General features: G+C 47.0%; 1 protein-coding gene across 11 annotated transcripts in view; it reads right to left on the bottom strand.

The window, feature by feature from the left end:
• LOC138581047 (structure-specific endonuclease subunit slx1-like) overlaps window positions 1-27,936 on the bottom strand; it is a 353,913-nt gene that overhangs the window by 301,452 nt on the left and 24,525 nt on the right. For 3 of the 11 annotated variants that reach the window (XM_069652078.1, XM_069652079.1, XM_069652084.1), the window contains exon 2: window positions 12,832-12,887. The exons of the other annotated variants lie outside the window; for them this stretch is intronic. The gene's annotated coding sequence lies outside the window, so the exon portion shown is untranslated. The remainder of the gene's footprint in view (window positions 1-12,831; window positions 12,888-27,936) is intronic. 11 annotated transcript variants of the gene reach the window in all.

Raw genomic sequence — 27,936 nt, 5'->3', positions numbered from 1 at the left:
CCTGCCCTTTAGTCTGCCAAAGTGCCTGAAAGGGACCAGTTCCCACTGGAGGGGCTGGCTGTCCTAATAGGACAGACACCTGCCCCTTTCTGTAAAATGCTGAGAGTTTGCAGAGAAGTGTGTGGGGAAACTGAATAAAAGGTGAGGTTCAAGAGGTGAAAGGCAAGTCGACCACTGGAACTGATGTAACCGAAGCTGAAGACGACCAGGTACACCTGCAGACCCTTCCAAGCTCCGAAGAGGACGACTCCTTCCCTTTGGCTGGTGGGACCAACGATCCCTGAGAAGAACCGCAAATTGAGCCATCTCCCAAGGTGCTGTGCCTCTCCAGAGCTGCGGACCGCGAATTCCAGGAGACCTCTAACCCATTTGCAATGGCAAATCCATCCAGAACCTGGACCCACAGAGGCACGATTCGACTCATGTAAGTCCCCTCACCAGAGTGCAGGACTTCAGATGCGTAGAAGATCGACCAGACGAATACCATCCTTTGTTGGTGCTGAGAAAAAGGTGCCAAAACCGCAGACCGAAGAAATCCGAGGCAAGGGTCCTCTCTCTCAAGACTGCCGCCGAGACATCCCATTCAGTGTCCTTCCTTTGGTCACCAGACCGAGGAATCAGGAGAGCGGGTCCATCGCTGCTTCTGAGAGGAGAATACAGCTACAAGCATTTCTTCTAAGCTAAGGTACTGTGGGGTCAAAGGTTTAACTTACCTTGAACCGAGAAGTCACCCCAGAGTGACTGGAGTGCGTGAAGAGGGCTCCAGGGTGTCCACTCTACCTCTGACCGATGATTGCCAGCTTGTGTCCCTATAGTGAGCCCTTTTACAGGGTCTCCCTCGTGTTATATTACTAAGTCACTGAAAGTATCCCCAGGAACTTTTGCTATCCTGCTACTTCATAAGACTTTGGATCCATGCCTAAACTGACATTTTCGTACAGTTAGGGATTGGACCTTTAAAGCGTTAGTCCGAAAAGTGCCTCTAGAACATTAAGCTCTGTTGCTGTGCGATTAACTAACCCTTTCCCTTTCTAAAACACTATCTTATGTGGTTTTGCTAACTAAATACAAATGCTGTATATCTTTGTCTTAACGCAAGTGTGCGTTAGTACCAATAATACGGTAGAACTGTCATTAGTGTCAAACTCTGTAACAATTGTACAAAGTATTTATCTATCTTCCTTGTGCAAATATAATAAATGTACATTTTAAAACAACATTTTATGTAGAAGTGTTTCTTTGGACTATTGTATTTACTGGATTCAGTGTACTTACCTACAGCTCACATCTTCTTCCTATGATTAGCCTGACGGCTGCGCCACGCTACCAAGGTTCCTTGAATAGTACAGACGTACACTAGAGTTGGGGACCTGTCTGTCAAGGAATAGTTTTATGAAGACTAGCATCATGTGGACTTTAGGAAAAATCCCCCAATAACCATCCCATCCAGTAAGATCGAGAGTATCCCTGCAGCAGGCTGCAATGATTTGCACCTCATCTACAGTCACAGGGACCAGCCACTAATAAGATAGCCCAGCATTTTAATATAACTAAGCACCTGTTGCAGAGATCGGTTTTAACCCAGAAGCCACAGGTTTAGGTTCCAATAAAATAGCTTGCCATGTTAATGCACCTGCATCGGAAATCAGTGTACAACCAGAGGGTGCAACTCCCTAAGATACTGGCAGAGGGAAAGGGAAGGGCCTAGACGGAGAGAAAAATGGATGGGAAGAGGAAGGTAAAAGTCGGTGGAAGGTAGGTAAAGACAGAGCTAAAGTGGCAAGAAGAGGGCTATAGGAAATGTAGATGGTAGAGTGAGGGCAGGAGAAGAGAAAGAAAGTAGGTAATATAAATAGGTATTTAAAAAAAAAAAGAAGGTATAAATACCTGCTTACCAATGATGCTGGCAAGGTAAGCCCAACCGTTACCCCGATACGCACCAATTTTGCATGCTCTGTTCCACCTCTTACATGCCCAGCCCACAAAACCATGAGGCAAGTCCGCAAATGCCTTTTTATACTCTCTGCTCGACCCGCTACTTATGATAACAGCGCGGATCACCCGTGCTACCAACCACCTCCTCTAAACTCACTGTTTTAACACCCACAGAACTTCTACAGTAAACTTTCTCAACACCGAGAAGTTCTATGCTCTTTCAGATCCCACACACCACTTGCAGCCCCAGCATCTGGGAGCAGCTTTGACAGCATGAGACTGGTTGTTTATTGTTCCCGTAAACTCATGCAGCTACGCTCCTGCATGCACACCGTGCTGGCAATTGGGACCTAGTAGCCAGGCGTGGCCTAAGATTCTGACCCAGGCAACCTCATATCCTATGTCTTGTATCTCTTTGTAACTGCTATGGCACCATTTATCCGGTGACCATCCTGCAACAGTATAATGTATATCTTTCACCTTCTAAATACCTGCAAACATGTATCTTACTATTAACCTTGTCATTTATTTCATGCCTGCACCTGTAGCCAGCACTTGGATACCTTAGGGCTTTGTGCATTTACTCAAATGTCTTTGCTATTTTGCATATTTGTACAACAGTGGTAGCCCTCCCGCACCATGAGGTGAGGCTTTACTGGGCTGTGCTTTTACACTGCAGTGAGAGAGGAGGGATGAGAATAAGAGTTAAGAATAAAAGGTGCGCACCTTTTAATCAACATATACATTAATTGGGCTATTAAAGCAGTACAACCACTGAGCTGAAGAAGCAAGAACATTACTGTGATGACTTCAGTCTATACTGATCTTCTCTACCCATCTGATGCCACCTTTCCATTCCATCCACTCCCCCTTCATCTTTGACCCCCCTCAGCCAACTTACGTCCACTCCTTACCACCATCCCTGTTTACACTGTAGATGGAGGGCCAAATTCACATCCTCATGCCCCTCACACGACTCAACGCGAAGGCAGAGAAACGACAGATGTGCCTCACTCTTCGGCCCATCACTGCAGTCATCGATGTATCAGAGGTGTGAGAAGCGTTATTCTCTCAGCCGTTTAGACCATACCCAATCGATGATTTGAACGATATGGAAAAGGCATTGATCGAGCAAGTCGACTGACTGCAAAGCCAGAAATCAATGACATAAATTGCTGACATCATGACGTAGCCACACTTATACATGAAGTACATACTCATCCATTTATGAAGATTACACGAACATGCACTAGTTTACTGCATAAAGGCATGAAGCACATGCTTATTACTCACGTAGGGAGAGGAAGGACAGGCATACATATCTCTTTATATTCACATCCTTCGCTAAAGCTGAAACCACAAGACGCAAAGTATTCATATATTTAGTTGCACATACTTGACTGCTACCAACATGGAGAAGCCATAAGGAATGATATGGAAGCTATAGGTCTCTAAAATGGATGGCAAAGGAGAGACAGAATTTGAGTACATGGACATGCTGGCCTGATCGCCGCAGCCAGAGGCGCAGAGACAAGGCACCCAGCCAAGGACAAGTGGAGACTGAAAGTTCCAGTTATCAAGACAATGAACCATCTGCAGAAAATCAGGCTAACATCCTCATAATTACAAGCAGGACAGATTAATTTTGTGGTCTCAACACACGTGACCAAGACAAACAGGACAATGCATTAATCGAGGTAGATGAAGAGGACCATTACCATAGAACCAGATGGGAAAAGGTTACAAGTGTTTCCCAGTAACTGCTAACTGAATGCACTCTCCCAGGCATAGGCGATCAGAGATGGCAACAGTAGAGAACACTTCACATCTCTATGTTCATTCCCATTGCCTTGAAAAGGGACACTCAGTCTGGTAACCGTCCAGGGTCCCAAGGATGGGAGGACACATTCTGACCAATCCAGATTCACCTTCCACCTGGGGTTATAATTTGTTGCAAGGGCCAATGGTCTCTCTGCGACCCTGCACCATTGTAGATTGATACTAGTAGAGGTGTTCCAATCCAAACTGACCAATGCAAATTTGTGATATGTTTCTGGGATGAATTTGTGACGTCACTCCGGGATAAAACCGTGTGACATGCTTAAAAGACCACAGCTCCAGAGGATACTTGTTTTCCTGGTGTGATCTCTGTCATTTTGTTTGCTAATAAAAGGCAGTAACTTTGCCCCATGGCTGAGTCTTCCATTCGTGTGGTGGGAAGTCTTTGATGGCCCAGGTGTTCAATGGTGATAATTGGGGGTGACTGCTAGAGGGCCGCTGCCACATCTATACAAAGTGTAGCAGAGGGGGGTATCTAGGATTTTTCTGCAATAAACCGTCTCGTCCCACTGCATGCCTGAGGGGCTGTGTAGTGACCTGCGGTAACCGATGTCTAAAATCACACGTGTATGAAAAGAAGGTCGACAGGAGCCGCCTTAGGAGGTAAATTCCTGCCGGCTTGCCGGGGGACGCCTATCGGACCGTATGGCAGAGTGGCAGGTTGTGGGAGAGTCGGAGGCCAAAAGACCTCAGCGGATCAGGAAGTGTAAGTATAGACTCAGCTATATGGCAAATGGGGGAAAGGTTTGCTGGGTGTCTTTTGTTGAAGTTGAAGTTTCTGTTTGATGCAAGTATACCTGTTAGGCGGTCAGCTTAGACAGTCAGCTTAGCTTGCAGATGAAAAAACATTGAAAAAAAACTATATAATGGTTTTCCTTTGAGTTAGGTGATTTAGCTTAGTTCATGGATGAATATATAATGTTTTACCTGGGTATTTAGGTTAGCGGAAGAAGCTACCTTATATCGCAGAAGGTGGTTTCCCGATTTACCTCTCTGGGGTGCATTTCTTTAAGGCGACGCTATAGAAAAGGGACCAGAAGATGTATTGGTTTTCCCTGTTAGGAGACAGGAAGACGGCCGTACATATGTTATGTTGCGTTTGTCGTCGTGTTTGGGGCAGTTTATAAGCAGACATATCTATGGAAAGATCGAGTTTTGAAACTTCTTCCTCCAAGGCATTGGTGACGTCACCGTTGAAGTTGTTTAATGGCACTTGAACACCAGTGTTGTGCCATTTGGCCCGAGCTTGAGAAGCTTACGAGTGGAGTTTTGATTTGAACATTCAGAGCGGAAAGCCGCAGATGGGCGGTGTGCGGAGCACACGTGTTTTTATGGTGGTGAACCGGAGAGGCTAAGAAAGGATTTGCTATATTGTGTTGGTTAAAATTGGATGTATCAAAAACCCAATTTGTGGTCAAATATAAAAAGGTAACAAAATGATGGATGCACCTCTTCAGCATTTGTGCAAGTCCTCCTGCGGTATCGAGACAAAATATGCAAGTATAGCGTGGAATGGACTTGCAACACAGAGTGCAAGTTGGCAAAGCCATGTTTTTCCAAATGTGTGCAACAACAAATAAGCACTGATTTGCAGGCAGCTTATAAAGGGGGGGGAATAAGCAAATGATTGGCCATATTAGAGTTATGGAAAACGTTTCAGGGTGGCGAAGGGGACTCGCTTGGGCGCCATTGGATGCTGAGCCAACGGAACACGGGGGACGAACAGCCCTCGGCTCCCCCTCAAACAGCGGACTTCGAGACAGTAACAGAAAGCAAGGGATTTTACCCTATGAAGGAATTAAAAGCAGCAGCGGGATATACCAATCCCACTTTCTCACCTCCAGTATATAGCAGCAAAAGCGCACCTGATGGCGCAGAGCAAGCAAGTAAAGTAGCCTGAGACAGTAGCAGCAAACGTAAGGAGCGCAGCAAGATGCAAGCGAAGCTAACTCTGGATTACTTGGGGAAAACAGGGCTTAGTGAAGGCCAAGAATTGATAGTACTGAACGAATGGATAGGCAGACAGATATTGCTCAAACTGGACGGGAAAACAGCAAGTGAGACAGGGCACATGGGGAAGGAATTACAGAGTAGCAAAGATGCAGAGAAGGAAGCTAAAGAATGGGCAGAGATAACAGAGGGCATTTACAGAAGGGAAAGGGAAGAAAAGGAGGAAAGTGAAAAACTGCAAAAAGAAAGGGAGCGAGCAGAAGCACGAGAAAGAGGAAAGGGAGAAAAAAAACAGAGCTAGAAGACATAGCAAGGAGGAAAGCACAAGAAGAGCGGGAAAGGCAATTGCAAATAAAGAAAGAAAATGAGGTTAGAAGTTGACCGGCTCGTTAAAGAATGAGGACGCAGAGAAAGAGGAGTGCAGGAGCGAACGAGACAGGCGAGAAAGGCGCTCTTCGAAAGCGGTAGAGGTTAAGATGGACTTGCCACGTTTAAATGATGGGGAAGGAATGCGAAGAAGGATTGGGAACTCTATAGGAGCAGGAGAAGCAGCACGGCTGCCCTGCGGCCAGACAGGAGTGCTGAACCCTCAGTGAGGGGGGAATACAGAGTTACAAACTGAGCAAGGGGAAAGCAGCAGGAAGACGCATTAAGGAGACTTAGCTTTGATGAAAACGGAGAAGGGGTTAGTGACAGCAGTATTGTGACCATGGGGTCAGAAGATGATTCACAGGGGAGTGAGGATGGTGAGGAGAGAAGACACTCTTGCTGCTTCAGGGAAGTAAGCCCAGACAGAGACACAATATGGGAAGGCAAAGACAATATGGGTAGAGAGGAGGATGTTAAAGGGCGACTACCACATCCCGAGGGTGGGTCGCAGAACGCGGACAGTATCACTCCATATGCGCACAGGCTCAGGGCCCTGCCAGGACGTAGAAGACGGAGAATGGCAAAGGCGTTCAACACTACTAAAGACATGCAGAGACAGGATGGACGGACGGACGACACCGACAGTTCCCATTATTGGAAAACGCTGGTGGGCAACCTCAATATATACCATGGCAGCAAAGGCACAAAGAGAAAGATGTAAGCTGCCTTTGTTAACTGCTGGGGCTGGCAAGTGGATTTATGATATCAAAAGACTGACAGCAGGGATGGCATTAGCGGTGGGAGACATGAAGAGTCTTCTCTCAGCCATTCTTGGGGAGGTAGCTGATGTATTGAAAAGAGCAGGGTATCCAGGAGTGACAGCACAAAACACGGCACATGATGACGCGCCGTTCAATAACTGCCGAGTGGCCATATGGGAAGCTAGACACTTTGGACACAAGTGTGATCATGGCACGCAAAATGCGTGAGGACGAAGACCCACTTCAATATATTCAACAGATTCAAGAGCAATGGTGTCTTGAGACAAGAGAACCGTGGGATAAAACAGTGGGGTTATTTTATCACATATTATGTCAAGGGTTACCCGAGCAAGTGCAAAAGCAGCTTAAGAAGCTTGTAGGGATGGAGGCTAAGCCGTGGGCAGAAATACAGCTAACCATAGTGCACTATTGCAAGAGAATGCAAGAAGGAAGCGTGAGGAGAGGAAACAAGAAGAAGCAAAGTTAGTGCAGAAGAAATTATCTAAGTATACAATGGAAAGGGCGATGCTAACGAGCGGAGAAGGAGCGTAGTTCTCAGCATGCACAGAACTAACTACAGATGACGGGGGGTTTTGCAGGGTGAGGGGGATATGAATCAGTGGCCAAGGGGACGAGGAGGGATACCTCAGGGAAGAGGGTTCGGACACCCAGTGTAGCAGGAGGCGTTTCATTGGGGACAGCAAAGACCAATGGGGGGTTCCGCACAATTTTGGATGTTTAGACAAATTGGCCACATATCACGAGTGTGCAGATACAGGGGCGGAATGCAACAGCCTACATACCAGACAGAGCAGACTGACTATTATACTCAAGATCAAACGCAGGTGCAGATGCATGCACCAGAACAGGTGCATACTGAAGACATGCAAACGCAGCAGTACTAGCCCATGACACATGCCTTACATACGCAAGGGCACATGTTTCTGTCACAACCAGCAAGCAGGCACCGGCCCAATAGAACGTCATAACCACGACGCATGCAGGCTCCATGATACAGACTCCCATGCGAAAGCTGGGAGGAGCAACTGTTGAAGGGGGAAATCCATTCACCGGGATGGGGATGTCATTATATCCACAATAGGACAGCCCACAGGCAGACTTCACCTGTTCAATCCTATCTGTTACACCCAAACCAGCCAAGGAACAACGTACAGGGCTGACTATAGGTGACAAGACTTTTTCCTTTCTCATGGATAAGGGGACGACTAGATCATTTATTAGGGAGGGGAATACCCAATGTCAGGCATTGCCATAAATGCACAGGAATTCTCTGGGGTCACAATTTGGTTCCTCTTACTGATGAATTACAACTTTCTGTGGGAGAACACGACTTGACCATGTCACTATTATATTCCTGACAGACACCAGGGAATATAATGGGTAGAGACAGGATGAGCCGACTTCACATGACCATCTCATTCACACAGCAAGGGATCATGTGCTCAATGCCAGGGATTCATTAAATGAATGTGAGGGAACTCATCCAAGCTTATTGTGGCCAGACGGTACAGAGGGGGCTGCCATTGGACATTGAACTGTTTTTATATGGGGTGGAAGTATTAATTGCATGGTTCCCGGGATAAGCATACTCAATGAGTTTTTTTTTTATTTTGACCAGAGATTCCCTTAGATGAGAAAAAGGGAAAGGTGATCACAATAGAACTCGAGGCAGTCATAGTGAGAGACGACAGAATAGTTTTGCATGGTATTGATGATACAGGACGATCATGGAGGACCGTAATGGCAGTGGGGGGAAGGGTACAGATCGATCAGGTAGCAAGGTGTTTTTTGACATAAGCATTACACATTGGGTGGAAATACATTACAGGAAGTGCCGCAAAGAATGGCTGTGTTGCGTAAACCGCCACCATCATTTCTCGAGGAAGACTTAGGTCGGGTACCCAGTGTCTTATGGACCAATAATCCCTATGACGTGGGTCTGTTAAAACGGATAGGAGTGGTCAAGATAAAGCTCAGACCAGGGGCTATTTTACCACGGGCAAGACAGTATCCCCTATCGGGGGAGGAAGACAAGGGCATGTACGAGACGATCGCTGCAGTAGTGAAGCAAGTGCATCCGGTGAAAAAGACGGACAGGGGGATCATGGTGTTTCATTCAGGATGTGTGCCTTTTGAACCAAATTGTTGAAGCAGATTTCCCATTAGCTCCGAATCCAGCAAAAATTCTGTGCAGCATCCCAACGGAAGCTACACACTTCACTGTAATAGATTTGAAGAACGCCTTCATTTCTATACCACTTCATGAAGAGTCACAGGACTTAACCTAGTTTCTATATAGAAACCGGAAGTGGAAACAGATGAGACTCCCACAAGGGTACTGTGAGTCACCTTCCATCTTCAATAAGATCCTTCAGATGGATCTAGGCAACATACAGATAGCGAGCACAGTGGACAACATTTTCATTATTAGCAAGTCAGAGGAACGGTGTCGAAATGATTCGGTATACTTGATGACAGTGTTGGCAGAAAAGGGTTACAAGGCAAAACTACAATATTGCCAAAAGGAAGTGCTATATATAGGGCAGTTGATATCACAAGATCGAAAAGTGACCCCAGAAAGGGCTGAGACGATTCGTAGAACGCTGATGCCAAAGACAGTGAGAGAAATGCAGCAGTTTCTGGGCCTTTGTAATTATTGCAGAGCCTGGGTGTTTAACTATAGCACATATACAAGACCCTTGTTGAGCGAGCTTAGGGAGACACAGAGAGGTAAAAAGTTGGTATGGATGCATGAAATGACTGAAGTCTTCGAGGTACTGAAGAAAGCAATATGCACAGCTCCAGTGTTAGCGATCCCAGACTATCACGACTAATTTTATTTGTTCTCACACTCAAATGGAGAAGTGACGACTCCAGTACTCACACAGAAGACTACCCTAGGGCACACGCCATTGGCTTATTAAAGTGGATGTTTAAACCCAGTAAGGAGTGTACATTACCCTTGTGTGCAAGCTCTGGCTGCTGCTGCATTCGCGGCAGAGACGTCAGCGAGGATCAGTATGGGGTGTAGCTCCATACTTTACGTGGAGCACGCCCTCTTTGCAATTCTTGAAAGACCCAGGAGCACGTTGACCACACAGAGAACTTCTGGATATGAGGTGATTATCTTGAATCAAGCAATCAAGATAGTGAGGTATAGGACTGTAAACCCGGCGACGCTTTAAGCTGAAACAGTAGAAGAGGGAGACTATGTACACAACTGTACTACATACATGGAACCGTATGACGACCTTGGCACGGTGGGGGAAAAGCCACTTGAGGGGGGAGAAGTGCTCTATATTGATGGGTGATCAACAATAGACCAGACAACAGGGGAAAGACATAGAGGGACAGCAGTGGTGAGACTAAAAGCAGACGGTACAGCAGAAGTAAAACCAAGCACCAGATTGCCTTCACATTTTTCAGCACAAGCAGCAGAATGAGTGGCTCTCATAATGGCATTAGAAGCACGCGGGGACCAGGAAGTTACAGTGCATTCAGATTCGGCCTACGTGACATCTGCAGTGCACTCTGGGCTGTCACGATGGAAGAGGAGGGGCTTCTGATGTGCTGACGGCACACTGGTGCAGCACGTGCCCCTATTGGGCCAGCTCATAGATGAGCTTCAACACCCAGCAGCAATAGCGGTCATAAAGTGCCAGGCCCACACAGAAGGGTGGGGGGAGGACCCAGTCTCCTGGTGCAACAAAGTAGCAAACGCAAGGCGTGCAGCATATTTTTCAAGAATAACAGACTTCAATACCCCATCAATCACCCGTATCTGTGTGTGCAATCTGATTCTAAGGGAAGGCTGTAATACGTTACCAGCCATGCAGATAATGGAGTTTCGGGGAAGGGCTTAGACGGAGGAGAAAGAATTATGGGTGAAAAGGGGGTGTTCAATATCCCCTATGGCGACAGGAAAGCATAGGCAAGCTAGTACTCCCAAAAGCATTATCGCACTTCCGCAACTGCATTATCCAACTCACAGGCCTCCAATTAAGGTTTGTACCAGGCCTTTTTGAGCATGAAAATCTTGTAAATATGACAGCTTTCATATTTTCCTGTGTACATTTATGCACAAGTTTAGAGCAGAGGGCAGTGTAAAGGTCAGGTTACTTGACAGAAACCAGAACGCTTCTTTTGATTTTTATCTACATGGATGTAATTGCAAGCCATGGAGAAAAGCCTCTGAAACAGAATTTATTTCTCTGAAGCCTTTAAAAAAAAGTGCACACTGTGATAAAAGGAATGGTTTCTTTCCATTAAGCTTCTACTGTGTTGTGTAGATGTTCATGGAGCAATCAGAAGCACAGTGCATATTTATTTTCCTAGCATTTGAGGATTGTATAATAAGATGGAAAACTAAGTTGCAATTGAGAATTAATCTTTTTTTTTTTTTTTTTTTTTACAAAGTATGCTTTTTTACAGTGAAAGCAAACCAGTATTGCACAATTGTATTTTTCAGTTCCTGTACTGTGTGCATAATCATGCAGATCATTTTACACTTAAAATTCAATGTACGCTACAATTATAAAAACTGTGTAAAATTATGAGTATGCACAGTGTACAAGGCATACATTCGTTTTAAAAAAATGATTAGCAGAGTTTGCTAATGAACATTTTTTTGATTAGCAAACAGACCCATTTGATTAGCAATTTTGTACTAATATTGTTAATGTCACCAGACGTTATTTGTACCGGATACATGAAATGAGCAACAAGACAGCAGTTTTACAAACCACTGAAATACGACATTAGTGAGAGGGGTCACACCTTGCTAATTCTTTAAACTTCAGCTAGACCTGCAGGTCGGGTAGCCTAGTTTACCTATTCAAGCTAAGAGAAATGCACTCAACCCATAGTAACGGAGGACAACACATTTAAAATGCTATTTCCGTAAAATGGTGCATGCCACTACATAAACACTTTATGTTTGGCACACTGCTGCCATCCAGAGGCCAGCCATGGACAGTGAAACATTTATTTCACATATAGTGCAAACAAAGTAAATGTTAAATGAGAGTTTCAAACATCTCTTGTAAATGCTACTCACCCTTCATAAAATCTACTCGACTATGCGAGTGGGTGAAAAGACTTTGCGAGCCATAGATTAGTGTCTGTAAAATGTAAGAGGTTAGCTGCATGAATGGACACAAATAAATAGATATGATAAAAAAGGCTCTGAAAACAGTTTGGCCAGTTGTCTACTGCAGGTGGTAACATATAATACAATCATACTCCAAAGCGAGGTATGGAGCCTAACTACAGTGTTTGGAATGGCAGTAGATCTGTAGATGTACAGATTGGATGGAACTATTGATCATTACTTTGCGTAAGCATCTAGTTCGCTTTGTGTATTCATTGCGGAAGAGGCAAGAAAGAGACTAAGCAGAGTGAATTGTGTAGCAGGCAGAGAACTGGGCAAACTAGGTGGAATATTGTAGTTTATGGTCATCTCACTTTCAGGGTACCTGGTATAAAGCAACAGCGTGTTGATAAAGAATGTCAAAGAGTACGAGTTTGCTCAGTTTGAGCACCAGTTGCAAGATTTATGCAAACGGCAGGTTACAGAACTAGGTTTGCCATCAAAAGCATTCGATCATGTGATCATGTACATTTTCAAAAGTGTTCACTCGTCAATATGATGCATCTTGCCCAACAAAATGAAATATAGTTGACACTATGAAATTTAGATACACCCACCTAAACACTTACTGTAAAGCGTGGAGATGATGCAGTGTTTTACAGTATCAATATTGCACTTATGTATTATGTAACAACTTACATTTTAGGAATGAAATTGCATGACTGTCTTGAAAAAAAAATATAAAGTTGACCCATACTGGTCTTCTGCCAGACAGAATATAGAAAGCTTAATAAAAGTATCATCCCGATTACTTCTGGATTGCAATTATTTGAATAAGAAATTCTTGCCTAGTGCACCCACACTTGCCTTTGGCACTTAAGAGTGGAGGAGATCATTACTGCTGGACTTTCTCTCCATTAGCTCTTGAAGTGAACAGAGAAAAGAGAAACAAAGGGTGAGCTGTGCTTTCATTGAAGAGGCAACTTAAATAGCTAACTTTGATACACAAGTGTCAATTTTTAGCAGACCTACAGAGTTGCATAGCAAATCGCTATGTGACACCGCTTATGTTATGCCTTGGTCTAGTTTACATGCATTCAACCTTGCAGTCCATGGGGTACATTACTATAAATGGTCAGTCGCAGCAGAATCTTTGCTCAAGGATGAGTGATTGTCATTACACCAATCACAGGTGTTATAGCCTCTCAAATCTTCAAGACTACAATTAAAACATCCAAAACCTTACTCTCCAGGAAGTGCAAGCGCTGTTCAAAAACAAACAGATGAAAGTGGCATTTGTAATTGAAATAGAAACTCAGCAAAACCATGTCCCTGTGATAATTCAGATAGGTTTTTAACTTAACGGAACGCTTCAGTCATGGTTCGTCCAACATCCAGGTACTGCGATTATTACACCTCAATCGATACTTACCGACCTCTGAAGAATGTTAGCTAATAAGATAGCTCATCCCATTAAGCGCTCATTGCTGTGATCTGTGCGTGATCTGTAGGTTGCAGGTTCGAATCACAGCAAGGCCAATTCAGCCGTTCATCCTTTTGAGGTCGATAAAGAAGTACCAACTTTGCTTTGGTGATAAGTATGTTCTATGTACAGCACTTTGCCAAAAACACTATATAAATAACAATTTGACCATGAGATTAGGTATAGAATTAAGCATGGAGTTCTTCCCTCTCTGCACTCTTGTATCATAACATTGACGTACCATTTGGTAATAAAACCTCTAGGAAATGAGGACTTTCATTAAACATCAAAAGACAATTCGGCCATCGAACCTCAAAACACACAATACAATTCATGGTTGCTTTACTATGTAATTGACTCGTTTTTTGTGTTTTAAACATTTAAACATATACAGGGGACATCAAATGGCCAGACCTTAGAGAAATAATGAAAGGTGTATTCTGTCACAATGCAGAAAGCTACCGCATGGTAATGATTTCCATACAATTTATGCACAGGTCGGCTGGATGTCACAAACATTTTACTCTATTGCAAAGGAGAAAAGTTATTTTTACTCCCTTGAAATTACATTTACTCTCAAAGTTAAAAAATAAAGAGTAAAATACTCCCACCTCAAAATCTTATCTGGAGTAGTGCCTACTCATATGGGTAAAGAGGTACCTGCTGCTCACATTGGGGAAGATTGCTTCTGTCCTAATATGGCAGAGCATATTGCTGCGTTTATGGTAAACAGTGTACTTGTCAAAGGCTCACTGCAGGACATACTTTACGTGTAGTGAGAGGAGCCATAATCCGCCCAATTGGGTCTAATGATCCAGGTGTGCCAGAGCTGCTGCAACATGATAGTGGTTGCATGCCCGTTCTCCTGATGGATCAAAGCTGGTCCCGGATCACACCCCGATGCCCTCAGGGCTGTAAAATTCCTCATTAGAGAGGTATTCCCACGATGGGGGGTGTGTGAGGTCCTGCGGTCAGACCATGGGCCTCATTTCATGAACAAGACTTTTAAGCACATCACAAATCTACTGGGGGTACAGCACAAATGTTCCTGCGCCTATCACCTGCACGTGAACAGGATGTATGAGCGCCTCAACGGCCCACTCTTAGAAACCATTGCGAAAATAAAAGCTACTTTAAAAAAAGAATGGCTTCACTGTTTGCCCTTACTACTATTCGCATTGGGCAATCAGCCCGGATCCGGCCACCACTTAACGCCCCATGAGGTGGTAACAGGATGGCGCATGCGACTACCCCTGGCTCTTCCCACTAGAGCATGATGTTTTTGGCAATGAAATGTACGAATATGTGGCATCTTTGATGGCTAGTGCGTCTTATTTCTCGTCAACTGCAGGTGCAGAGGGAAGAGGTCGAAGAACAGTGAGGAAGATATCAGCCCAGCTGCAAGTGAAAGACTCCTCAAGCAACCACTACTTTATCCGGGGGAAACAGTCCTACTGCAGAGTTTTGTATGGCCCTGGTTCAAAACGAGATCGGAGGGCCCCTATACAGTAGAGCAAGCCACAGACCATGCAGTCACACTGAATGGAAAGAAAGCATGAAATTAGATTGGAGACGTTAAGCCCTGGCGAGTCGAGACCTCTTCCGATCTTAAAAAAAGACGATCTGATACAAGAAGACAAAGACAAACAAGAAGAACAGCACTCACTGATAACACGGTCCAGAGCCAGAGAGTTAGGGAAGGACAATACGCACACTTAGACTAGGCATACTACCTTTTTCTTACAATAGGTATTCGTCGAGAAAGTAAGAACTGTCTGATAGACAACTCATTTCAGGAATGCTTTATCCGCTTTGTGATACAGACAGAAACTGAAGAAATGATTCCTCCAACTACTGTTTTGTATACCTTTGTGCTTTATGTAGCCCAGACATACCCACAATTGACATGTGGAAATCCGCCTATCATTCCTCTGCTTGGTGATTCGAGAATCCGTATAGTGTGGGAGCGATTGCTGTTCACAGCACTCACCCAATACTATAGGCGTAGAGCTTCATCTAACATACACTAACACAATAACAATGCATTTCTCAGGCTTTTCAGGTGAGTTGCACAAACCCGTTGGACCAACAAAAAGAAACACCCAAGAATAACAACATGGAAAATATAATTCGTAATATTGTGATAATTGTTTGTGCCTTCTGCTGTCTCTACCTCTTTATACTCCTTGTTCTACGAAGGCTGATATTTTCCCAAGCACAAGCTCTGACCCTTACTAACGTAACCCTGATCCATGCTGTTACGGAAGCCATATCTGGCCAGGCAATAAGCACTGCTAAAGAAGTCAAAATAGTTTGGCGCAGTGCAGCAGTAGATTTTAACCAGGTAAATTCTTATATAGCCAATTCGGCCGTATATCAAACAACATGTGGTATAGACACATGGCCAAAGTGGGGAAACAAACAACAAAAGAGAGCGGTTATGTCTGCTCTCTCATCCCCTATGCCATGAGGGCATCCAAAACGTTCTTGGCAACTAAAATTCCAGTGGCAAGAGCAAAATGCCTCATGCATTTATTGCTATGCACCACAAGAGGATGATTTCAAGGGAAGCGTGCCACACTAAGGTGGATGTCCAAGAAGACGTTCCCGTACGAAGATAACTACATAAAGGAATACAGATAAAAGTATAGAATATATTACAGAGAGGCCACATAAGAGGGGGGTACAGACAGTGACACAGAAGGAGTTACAGTGTCCCAAGACAGGACCAATAGAAATAGGAGGAATGCCAGAATGCTGGGAAAGACCGCAGATGCTGGTGTATGGATGTAAAGACTTGAGGGGGGTATCTTTACTTCTGCCCTCTATATGGCAGAGTAGAGGCACAGAGCACCCCAGCCAAGGTTTTCTATAAGGTAGCTATGGACGAGCAACCAAGGCTTAAGCTCTCAGGAGGTGATGCAGGCTGGTTCTCAAGTACAGTGAGTCTCCAAGCCCCCACAAAGGAATGTCCACACACTATGTTATGTGGCAACACAGTTCTTTATATAAAAATAAGGTTCAAGATATACATAAATCAATAACACATGCTGTACTCTGGTAATTCTAATATGGCAAATATATACAGTTTCTATGCGGTACCACACTTAGCTTTATATTCCTTTAAAATGCATCAACTGCTTACAGTTATAATGTCATACAAATCATGCCACAAGGTGTACCGGCACAGATCATAGGAAGGAAGGCAAGTTAGGTTAAACCATGGCAGAAAGCTCTCTTTTGCTACTAAGGCATAATTCTGAGTGAGGATCCTCCCACCTGGGCAACCTGTAATAGACATATTAACAAACCCAGTCCATTAATGTTTAATCAGTTGTTTCCTGATTAAAAAGTTCAACCACCCCAATGTACCTGAGAAGAGTTTCTTCGACGTTTTGTCGACGATGCCCTTGAGAATTAACTGCCTTTTAAGTAGGAGCCACAGGGTGTTGAGATCCTTGACGAAAAGTGGCACACTGGCGTTGATATGCAGCTTCGACCTTCACGGTGCTCTTTGACAATTGATCGAGGAAGTCCTGGCAAGATGAGGCATGTAGGGCACCTCGATGCGAAGCGTTCAGTGCCGCAAAGAAGACTCAGTGATGGATGTAGGCCCAGCAGCGGGCGTCAGGTGTCGCTTTGGCGGTCCTCTGGCCTGTTGGTGCTGCAACCGAAGCACGTACCATGGGATGGCGTTGTCGATCGGGACTCGACCACGGGCTGGTCCTCGGATCTTTACTCCGTCAGTGTCCTCAGGATGTCTTTGTCGGCTTCTGGTGGCAGGAAACCCATCGGCGGACTTTCCTCAGCAGCCGACGACCTCGACTTTCTCCGGCTGGACAAAGTGGTTGACAGTGATGGCAAGGAAGTTCTCCGTCAAATGTTCTTAGGCAAAAGGTGGAGCTTTCGTGGCTCCGGTTATCGAGCAGCACAGCTTCAAACTGTCCTCGCTTCTGGGCGACACGACTTGACTGGCTTCCGAACCCCAGTCGATGGCAATGGACTTCGATGGCCTCGATATCCAGGCGCTCTCTTCAGGATTCTTGGCAGACCCATACTCCGGATGAGAGACTCACAGAACTGGCTTCCAGGGTGCCTCGATGAAGGAGAGCAGTTTTTGCACGATGGTCCCTTGTAGCTCGGCGAGAGGTCTCCTAGCCAGGTCCTCTCCCTATGATTAGTCCTTGGCAGACTAGACAGCTTTTAGATTTCATCGAAGGAAATGCAGCAGCAATTCTTCTTCCAGCTGGGCTTCAAGGATGAGCTTCAAGTTTAAACTTCAGCTTCTGAACAAATTGGTAAGTGAGAGGTCCCCAGATATACACATCTGTCCTGCATTCACTCTACCTGAGCCAGGCTCAGTCAGCCAATCACACAGAAGGGCATTCATGCAGGCAGGCAGCCAGTCAGGTTCAAACGCATTCAGGCTATTCACTTCCACCCAGACTCCAACAGCAGGGAATGTGGATTGGGGAAGTACCCAGCTTTTCAGCACACCACACTGTATTCATGTCAGTTTCAGGCAGGGCTGTCTCATTCACTGTGTCACACACACAGAAAACAGACACCATAACATAGGGGTGCAGGCTTGTACCCCCGCCCATGGGAGACATAAGTGAATCCCAAGGGTCTCTGTTCACCACAACCAAAAAGTGGAAGGGCTGCATTGCCAGGGGTCCGAACTGGATTCCAATGTAGAAAATAACACAGAACACACAGGATAAGGGAGTACAGGACAAGGACATGGAGGGTCTGTCCCTCCAATGTATTTCCAGCATCGCAGTTGCCCCCCCCAGACTGAGGTTAGGGTGGTCTAATCTCCCACGAGATGGACACCCTCATCCAGACAGTCAATATACCTTCTAGAAAGACCATCTGCTTTATCATGACTCTTCCCTGGTCTATGCTCAATAGTGAAGTCTAGCCCTTGCAGGTTAATGGACCACCTGAGCAGTTTAGGATGGTTACCTATCATCTGCATAAGCCACTTTAAGGGCTTATGGTCAGTTTGTACCTTGAAGGTAGACCCAGTAAAGTAAGGCCTAAAACGCCTAAGGCTCCAAACTATACTGAAACATTCCTTCTCAACAGTAGCCCACCTACGTTCTTTACCTTTGAATTGCCTACTGCTAAAAAATAAATGGGATGTTCCCTCCCTTTGTCATCTAACTGGGACAACACAGTTCCAATTCCGATATCACAGGCATCAATCTGTACGATAAAGGGTTTTCTGTAATCAGGCGCACACAACACAGGTGCCCTACACAGATTTTCCTTCAAGCCAACACAGGCCCTCTGACAGTCTTCTGTCCAATTAACCTTACAGGGTTGCTTGGATGAGGTCAGAGCTGTCAGAGGGTGCCATAGTCTGCCATGAAGTTTCGGTAATACCCAGTGAGGCCAAAAAAGCTCTCACTGAGTTTGAGTAGCGAGAGTCTCTCAGTCATGTAAATCCTGTACCTTACTGGGGGAGGTTGGATTCTACCCCCTCCTACCTCATGACCAAGGTAAGTGACCTTCCCCTGAGCTATCTGGCACTTGGTGGCCTTCATAGTGGGGTTAGCCCATTTCAAGGCCTGCAACACCCTATCCAAATGAGTTAAATGCTCATCCCAGGTGGAACTGTAGACATCAATGTCGTCTAGGCTGGCCACACAAAAGGCCTTCAGCCCACTGAGTGCACGTTGATAAGAGATTGGGCTAAGTGTTTGTTAAGTAGAGTACTTCAGATTGGTTATGACTGTATCCTGAAACTGAGTGTGGAAGAAAGGGGTCAGTATGAGTGCATGAAAGCTGCTTTGATTGCCAGGTTTGGCAAGACACCTACCCAATACCTTGAAAGGTTCAGGAAATATAAAAAGAGATAGAATGTGTCTTGGGTTGGCTGGGCGAGTGCTGCGCATATGAACATTATGGGGTGGATTCATGGATACAAGGTAAAAACGTTTGAATTGTCCCACCTTTTGTTTTTTTAGCATTTTTCTGAAGCCTGTTCACCAGAGCTGAGTCAGTACATTGCTGACCAGAACATTCTGGATCCCTTTAAGCTGGCCAGGCTGTCTGAAAAGTGGGTCTCCCACCAGGAGTCCCCTAAGGATCCCAGTGGCGAAGGACAAGGACAAAGAGAAAGGGACCTGTCAGAAGGCTGACGAGTCACATAAGCAATCACAGTTGATTAAACCTAAACCTCCCTCTCCCAAGAAAGAAATCTAGGGGGGATAAGTCTCATGGGGGTGGGAGCAAGAGTAGCGGTTCTCCTGCAGGCTCCCAGTGGATCCAGTACAGTACCTCGCATTGATGGGACTGTGAGGCTCTGGACCACAAGAAGGGGGGACCCCAAGTGTAAAGGTAAGGTACTTGGAGTCCAGGCTGACAGCCTGACCTACCCTTGCTTCATGCCTGAGGTGGTGCTGTCCTCCCCTCCTCTAGAGGAATCACCTTTGGTGCTCGTGTAGAGATTTCCCTATTGTCCCTTGGGGCCTGGGACCAGTACGCAGAAGTACTGGCTACTATCCCACAAAATACCCGCAACATCATGAATTAAGCCATCTCAAATGCTTTTTCTGTGTGTGCTTACAGTATAAAATGCACCTTTTCAAGATCTTGTCCACAACAAAGGTTCTTAAATGGACCATTACTGTGTGTAAATACTGAGGTTAACAATGATGCACTGCGATCGGGGTGCTGCCTTTTCTGCTGCGTTCCGTGAGGGCGAGGAGGTGTCCTTTGGGGATCCAGAAAACCATGACGAGACTGTATCGAAAGCCCCATTAGACAGCAAATTGCAGCCATCCTATGTAATGCTAAGAGGAAGATGTACTACCCCACCAGAGAGGCCCGGTTGCGAAAGCATGTTAACGTTTGAGAGCCACAGTGATCCATCTCCCTTAGGAACTACCTGTCCCAGAAAGCACGGCGCTACAGCACCAACGGCAAACCATCCCTGCAAGGAGCAATACAGAGGCCAGACAAAAGAAAGCTGCATGGACCAGTTGAATCCCTCGTCTACGTCTCCCAAAAGGCTTGGTAACACAGGGGCACGTCATCACCAAGTGAAAGACGGCAGAAAGACCCGCCACAATAAAAAAAAGGGCAATATGGGGGTGTGGCCAGCAGCACCACCAATGTGGCAGCTCTGCTGATGGCCTCAGAGTGAGGCCACTGCATTGGTAAAAATATACGGTTCCAACTGCTTCGAGGTCAGAGAAGTCATGGGCAGAAAAGAGATGTTGTCAAGCGCTGGTCATCCCAACACGGGGTGTTGATGTGCCCTCATGAAGCTGCAAACCCGAGGGCAAGCCTTGTCCCTGGTACCAGCGGGCCGAGATGGCAGACTACCGCGGGAAGAAGTAGGCAGGAGGAGCTGTTTGACGGGGAGAGGACGCCTGGTGAGACCCCCACATCTCACCTGGAGCAGACAGGAGGTGACTCGCTGGATCGGAGAGGGTGCTGAAGCATAACCTATGTGAGTCGGGAGACGCCGGGCTTCTCCTCCATGTTAGTCCGCTGCATGGGACCTGGCCCTCTGATGAAGAGTATTCCAGACGGCAGTGACTGCAGGCGGGGAGCCCAGCCCCACGCTAAGCAGTGGACCCCGGGTGAACCGGCCCAATCACCCGATTATACTTGGCAGTGGTGCAGCCCCGAGGGGAATCCTGTACCATAGGAGAGACAGGAGCAGACTGTGACCACAACATCCCCTTGAGCGCCGGGGAGGGCGAAAGCCTCCGTGCTCCAGAACCCGACCATCGTACAAGGATCAGTCAGATCAATCACTGCATGCGATCCTAATATTGAGAGAGCTACTGCAATAGCGCATCAGAGGCTGTGACCTGTGAAGTTGTCTCGCCTCTACAAACCCACGTTAAGGTCTACAGGAACTAGCTGACCACAATAGGAATACCTCTGCTCTCCCATGCAGGCATTGGGAGGCCCCACTGGTTATGGTGAGGGGGTGTCAGCCCCCTGAAGCTTCACAATCCGTACATCGTGTGACATCAAATCAGCCTATGGAACGCTTGCATGGCAGCTCCATAAAACAGCCGGCACGCAAAGCGGAGAGTGACCAGCAGGGCATTGCTGGCTAAACAACGCTCCTCACACAACACAGTGATTAAGGTGAGCCAACCGAGAGGAGCAGGAAGTGCCCCTGCAGCACGCGCACTGGGATTCCAGGCCTCATTATAAGGGCTAGATCTCCACATTTCCACACATCTGACCTGGGAACTTAGAGGGACGGTCCCTACTCTGCAACATCACAAGTAATTTAGGACATTTTCAGGAAGTCTCTGCTGAAGCAGTCACAACACCAGTAAAGCAGCAGGTTCTCCCCCTCCCGACACGAGGGGGATTGGAATACCTTCAAACCCACGACAGCCGGTCAGTTGTTCTCCTCCCCCCCACATCTGCTACAAGGACAGCGAGACATTCAAATACGGACGCAGCGTTGTGCCCCCCTGTCCCCCCGCCCCCCCAGAGGCCTGGATCCGAGGTTGAGAGCTCGCCCATACAGAGACGAGCCAGGGCAAACTTTGAGGAAGCGGCCGCCTCTGGTGGCCTCCAACAATAACTGGGATCCTGCATCACTCGAGAGTAACTCGTCATCATGTCCAAACACCTCAAGACCCCTAAGAGTGGGGATATTTCTGCCATGTTACTCGCCGGAGACAAAGGGTAAAAGCTAGAGACATCGAAATCCCCGCCACAAGCCACATCAGGGGGGGCTGGACAACTGGCTACAAGAGAGGACATTCAGGCGTTCATGATGGACATCAAATCTGAATTCCCCTCCTGTATGACAGAACTTGCCTCTAAACTGGAGCACACAGACCAAAGAGTGACGGAGGCCGAGCAGAGATTGAGAGAGTTGGAGGACCTGACCCGCAAGCACTCGGCGTTGCTTCTCCTAATTCAACATAAAATCCGGGCCCTGACAGATAAAAATGAGATTTTGGGGTTCAATCAAGAAGATTTGGAGAGCAGGGCCCAAAGAAACAATCTGCGAATTAGGGGGGGTGCCCTCGACGGTTCCCGATCATAGCTTGGTGGAATACGTAGGAGATCTGTTTAAATCTCTCCTACCAAATTTCAAGAAATCTCAACTCCTGCTGGATCGTACCTACAGAATACGCCCTCGGAAAGGGCTGGAGACAGAATCCACCGATGTGATCGCCTAAGTACACTTGTTTACAATGAAGGAGGCAATAATGGCGATAGGCCGCTCCCAGGATGAGCTCTCGTTCCAGGGGTCCCCTCTATTTACCAGGATCTAGCTGCAGTGACAATGCAGAAACGGCAGGCCCTCAGGCAACCAACGTTGTTAAAGATCTGATGTCGATGGTCCAATTTTCCTTCAAAGGGGTTTCCCGTACAATTGCACATCTAGAAGACACGGAAATGATCCCGAACCCCTCCTCGCCAGAGAAGAGAGCTAGCTCCTCGTCCGCTTACCCCGGAGACACAGAAGTCCTCCCCCCGAAAGCGAGGTGTGCGGTCTGGTCAAGAATCCCAAAAGGCTGGAACACGAGATGAATGACCCCCGTGATTTACAGCTGCGGATTTTGAACCCCAGCTGCAACACCAAGAGAAACAGCTCCTTTTTCGCCGCCTCTGATATTTTATTCGACGGAATCAGTGGTAACAGAGAACAAGATGAAGACAAGAATGGGCTTCACAAGGTCCAAACCCAACTCCAAGGCAGATGTCACCTGAAGGCCCTTGGAGTGCCCTGCCAATGTCCACGGCAGACGGTTGGTTGAGAGTCCATGGCTCGGACTCAGCTCAAAGTTATTTGTTGGAGGAAAAGACAGTTGGAGCGGGTACACAAGAACTCTTACGCCATAAATGGCAAATACTGAACACTTGACTTCCTCCCCTCCCTCCCCTGCAACGTCAACAGATAGCTTAGGGACTCCTTTCCAGAAAGTAAACTTTGTCACGTTGAATGTTAAGGGCCTCAACTCTCCGGTGAAGAGAAAATCCATACTAAAGGGGCTGAAAGATCTAAAGGGACCAGTGATATTCCTTCAGGAGACTCACCTGGGTCCGGAAGACTATGTCCATCTCCGAAACAGGGATTTCCCAAAACAGTTCCTGGCTTTGGAAGGCACCAAAAAGGGGACATGGGGGGGCAATCCTGGTGGCCAAAACATCCATTTCGAGGAACTAGACACTATTATAGACCCGAGTGGTCGCTACATAGAGGTGAAGGGGAGGCACCTGGGCCAACTGCACTCACTGGTCTCGATCTACGCCTCGAATCAGGGCCAGGAACGCTTTCTGGCTGATCTCGAGTCTGTCCTCCTCCCATTCCTGGAAGGCCAGGTCATTATTGGAGGAGATTTCAACAGGGTCCCTGACCCAGACAGGGATAAAACACATGGGTCGTCCCCTAAAGACTACAAAATCGCAATTAGTGATTCTCCATATGTTCAGAACCTTGGGAGTGGTAGACTCCTGGAGGGTGCTGCACCCAGTGCCAAGAGAGTACACTTTCCTTCTCCCATGTCCACCGGACATCCTCACGCATCAATCTGCTCCTGGGTCTCGCCCCAACTCCTATCCTTCACAAATAAGGTGGACTTCGCCCCAAAAGTGCTCACAGACCATGCCACAGTGGTGGTACAGATTAGATCCTGGAACCCTGCTCCGGGCTCCTGACCACAAGGGTGCTAGTATGACACAATATTGGACGATGTGGCAAAAGAAATTAAGAACTATTTTCAAGAAAACCCCATGGAATTAACCTCCCCGGCCACAACATGGGACGTCATGAAAGCGGTTATCAGAGGAGCCCTAATAGCACACACGGCAGCATATCACAGGAGGAAGAAGCAAATGAGAGCCAGTTTGGAACGAGAGATAAAGGTCTTATAAGACAAATACAAGAAGGGGTGGTCACTGAGGGATCACACTGCCCTAAGGGTGGCCCATAATAAACTTGAGGCCCTGTATGCAGAAGAGACTGTGCAGATCCTATTATCAGTAAAACAGACTTACTATGCTAAATGTAATAGGGCAAATCACCTCTGGACGAGGACATTGGTGAAAACCAGGAAACTGAACTACATCACTGGGCTTTGGGATCCTGAGGGAATCATCCACTATGGAGAACAGGAGAAAATCCAGTTAGCACAAACCTACCTACTGGAGAACATGGCCAGTGCGAACAGATCGATTGAGGCACAGATACAATATATCACGGAGGCATCCCTACCTCATCTGGCGCAGGTGGACAAGGAAGCGTTGGAAGTCCCGATCCAACAGGAAGAATTGGAGGCCGTAATTAAATAATTGAAAACCTGTGCCCCGGGTCCAGAAGGCTTCTCATCTAGATTCTATAAGCTTTTCGATCCCAGCTCCTAGCTCCTTTAACGTCCCTATTCAATACATTTTGAGAAACGGGTAGTGTAACTCGTAAGCCGATGATGTGCTCTTATCTATCAACAACATCATCCCCTCCATACAGGTGGCGTTGCAGGAACTTCGGGCTTTTGGAAAGGTAGAGGGGTTTGACATTAATTATGGGAAATCAGTGGCACTGGGGGTGGGCCTCACTACAGGGGCGATAAGGGCCATTCAGGCTATCTGCCTGATCCGCTGGGACACAACTTCGATAGCTTATCTAGGGGTACACTTAACGACCACCCAGAGGGACCTCTTTGGGGCCAATTTCCCTCCCTTGATTAAGATATTAGAACAGGACCTGAAGAGGTGGGCGGGACAAGTAGTATCATTAATGGGACGAATTACCGCTGTCAAGATGAACCTCCTCCCTCAATTGGTATACTGTTGTTCATCCCTCCCAGTGGAGGTCCCGAAGCCTACAATTGAAAGGCTGCAACGTAAAATGTTGGGTTTCATTTTGCGGGGGAAAAATACCAGGATCCCTAAGAGGGTGATGATGGGGGGCGCTGGGCTAGGGGGTCCCGAACTTGCAGAGATATGCTGAGGCAGCTCAACTTTCTCATCTCCCCATGTGGTCGGCTGATCCCCTGGTGCCAAGATGGATGGAGATAGAGCAAGCGCAATGTCCCCTTTGTTTCTTACCCTTTATCCTCCATCTGTCATGTGAGCTATGGCCTGGCCTGCTTTCGTCGACAAAACTCACTTTGAAAGTATGGGATGAGGTCCTACTGAGAAAGAAGATCGTTAGGGGTTTGGGCCCTGTTAGGAAAGATTTCGTAATTGTAGGTAATTTTCCTTCCATGTGGCAACCCCTAAACGTTTTGATGTTGTTTTCACCTTGTTCTTGACTTTGCCAGAGAAGTGAAGCCTTCTGCCGCACTCCTCTGGGCTTTCGCTCCTTTCTTACGGGGAAACTGACATGCCCTTAAGACAGTCAGTACCGGGGAACGCTGTTTCCCGTAGTTTCTTCTATCATGTTGCGGCTTTAGTGCAACATGACACAAGAGGGCACTGTAAGCTAAGTTACAGCTCTCTTGGGTCTCTAGCCTTCTACAGGCCCTAGATACTCTTTTAGGATGGTATTTGATCGGTGCAAGTCATTCAGGGACTCGAATGGTGGCAGCGATCGTTTTGTTTATTTTGAGCTCCTTTTGGCGTTCTGAGCACGTTTTTCGCACTGAACCCAAAATGGTGGCCTGGCTCCCAAAATGGCCAGACCACGAGGCTCCTTTGTCCTGTCCACTGACCGTCTTGCTCCCTTCACCTTCCCCAGGTCGAGCGACCCGGGGCCTTCCTTATTTGGGCATGTACTTTCCCGCGAAACGTGGTTGCTTTCGCGGGCTTCTACATGTCGTTTGTGTGCCTCCAGGGTGTGGGCTGGGATGTCTGGTCCCAATACACATCCTGGGTGCCAGAAAGTCTAGGGTGGTGTGAATGCCTGGGACCACCGTGGTCCGTGATTGGTCCACATATGGTATGTGTGTTGATGAGCGGATCTCCCATTGGCTCCCCTCCGTTTTGGCGCGAAGGGAACCGTGGATAAGAGGGGGCTGGAAACACCACTACCATGTCGATCTCCTGAGTTCTCACGAACGAAGGAATACAGGAGCCAAGTATCCTGCAACCAAGAGGCTGGACCGAGGAATCGCTGGTGACCCGCTGAAGGAATCCTCCTTTGCACTGCTGTCGTCCTGTGAAACCCTTTCCTCCTTTGATCGAACCAGAAGGCCTGTACTGGTGCTTCGACCTTTGGAATAGCAGGAACAGCTATTCCCGGCGACTTCATCATCTCCTGCCAAGTAAGCCTTCGGAAGTGTCTCTGGGCCATCCAGTTGACTGACCAGCTTACAAGGGAGTCCTGCTCTGTAACCGCCGCCAGGTTGTGTTGTATTTCGAGTCCTTGTCACTCTCCCACGCTTCGTACACTTGGCGTTCCCAAGTCGGAAGGGAGGAGTGTTCATTTGGCTCGAATACACACGGCCGCTCCATTGTCCTGCTGCGGCAACAAACTGTGCTGGTTTCGTCGATTGGGTTGTCTTTTTGCTCTACACGACTACGAGGCGTTCCCTGCTCTTCTGAACCTGCCAGCTGCTGAAACTAACGTGGAGAAGCCTGGGTCTGCTTGCTTCGGGGACCGGTGAGTAGTTTAGCTAGGATCTGGTCGCCCTCCTGCAGTATCCCATTGCTTTTCCCTGCTGTGTAAAAACAGCACCCTTTTGGCCGTACTCGCGCTCTGCTTCTGCCCGCTGTGGAGGCTGCGCTTGAGTTGCGGAACCTGTTCTCCTTCTGCTGTGCACTAACCCGAACTGCCTGACTTCCTCCGAAGAGCTTCCCCTTTTGCCCGTTGGCACCGGCGTGGCAGGTACTTTGAGCACAAGGCTCCACTCTTCGCAGGGCTCGGACTTCCATCTAGTTAGGTGCCTCTGAAGGCGAACTGAGTCTAAAGCGTTATCGCACTGCCTGTTTTCCTTTCCTTTCAGGTGGACTACATATTTCGTGCTTTAAACGCTTGCGACTGTGTATTTGTATATATATTGTGTTGATATGGTATGTGTTGGCTTAATATTGTGATATTGTGATTTTCTCGCTACGGTCATTGTTTTTAAAGGCCTTAAAATAAATGTGTATATATTTTTGATATAACAACTGTTTGGAGTAGTTTGTAAGCGCTCTTGCTTTGTGTGCTCATTGCGGGCTTTCAGTCACCCTCACCCCTCTTGAGACCTAGTCTTGACCGCCGCGATCGCTACCTTGATTGGTCTGGCTCGTCCAGAGGTTACCCTGTTCCAAGAAATTAGGTTGGCCTTCTGAACTTCTGCGCCACCAGGACAGAGTTCAGAAATCCGTCTTAACAGGCCCACTCTCTTCGGTCTTTGGTAACCCCGCCTTTACTCCGGGCCTCTCACCTGGAGCCTTGAGGAGATGGAAAATGGGCGGCCTTCTCACGCTGGGGCAATTATTTGTAGGGGGCGAGCCGCGCACATTTTAGGACTGTAAAAAAGAATTCAAACTTTTGGAGACGGATAGGTTCACGTACGCCCAGATCCAGCATTGGATCATGCACCCTGAAATAAGGGAGAAAG

Source organism: Ambystoma mexicanum, chromosome 3p (assembly GCF_040938575.1).
Source record: "Ambystoma mexicanum isolate Mex_15411 chromosome 3p, UKY_AmexF1_1, whole genome shotgun sequence".
NCBI classification, from domain to species: domain Eukaryota; kingdom Metazoa; phylum Chordata; class Amphibia; order Caudata; family Ambystomatidae; genus Ambystoma; species Ambystoma mexicanum.
The sequence above is the reverse complement of the archived record's forward strand: the minus strand, read 5'-3'. Positions and strand labels throughout refer to the sequence as shown.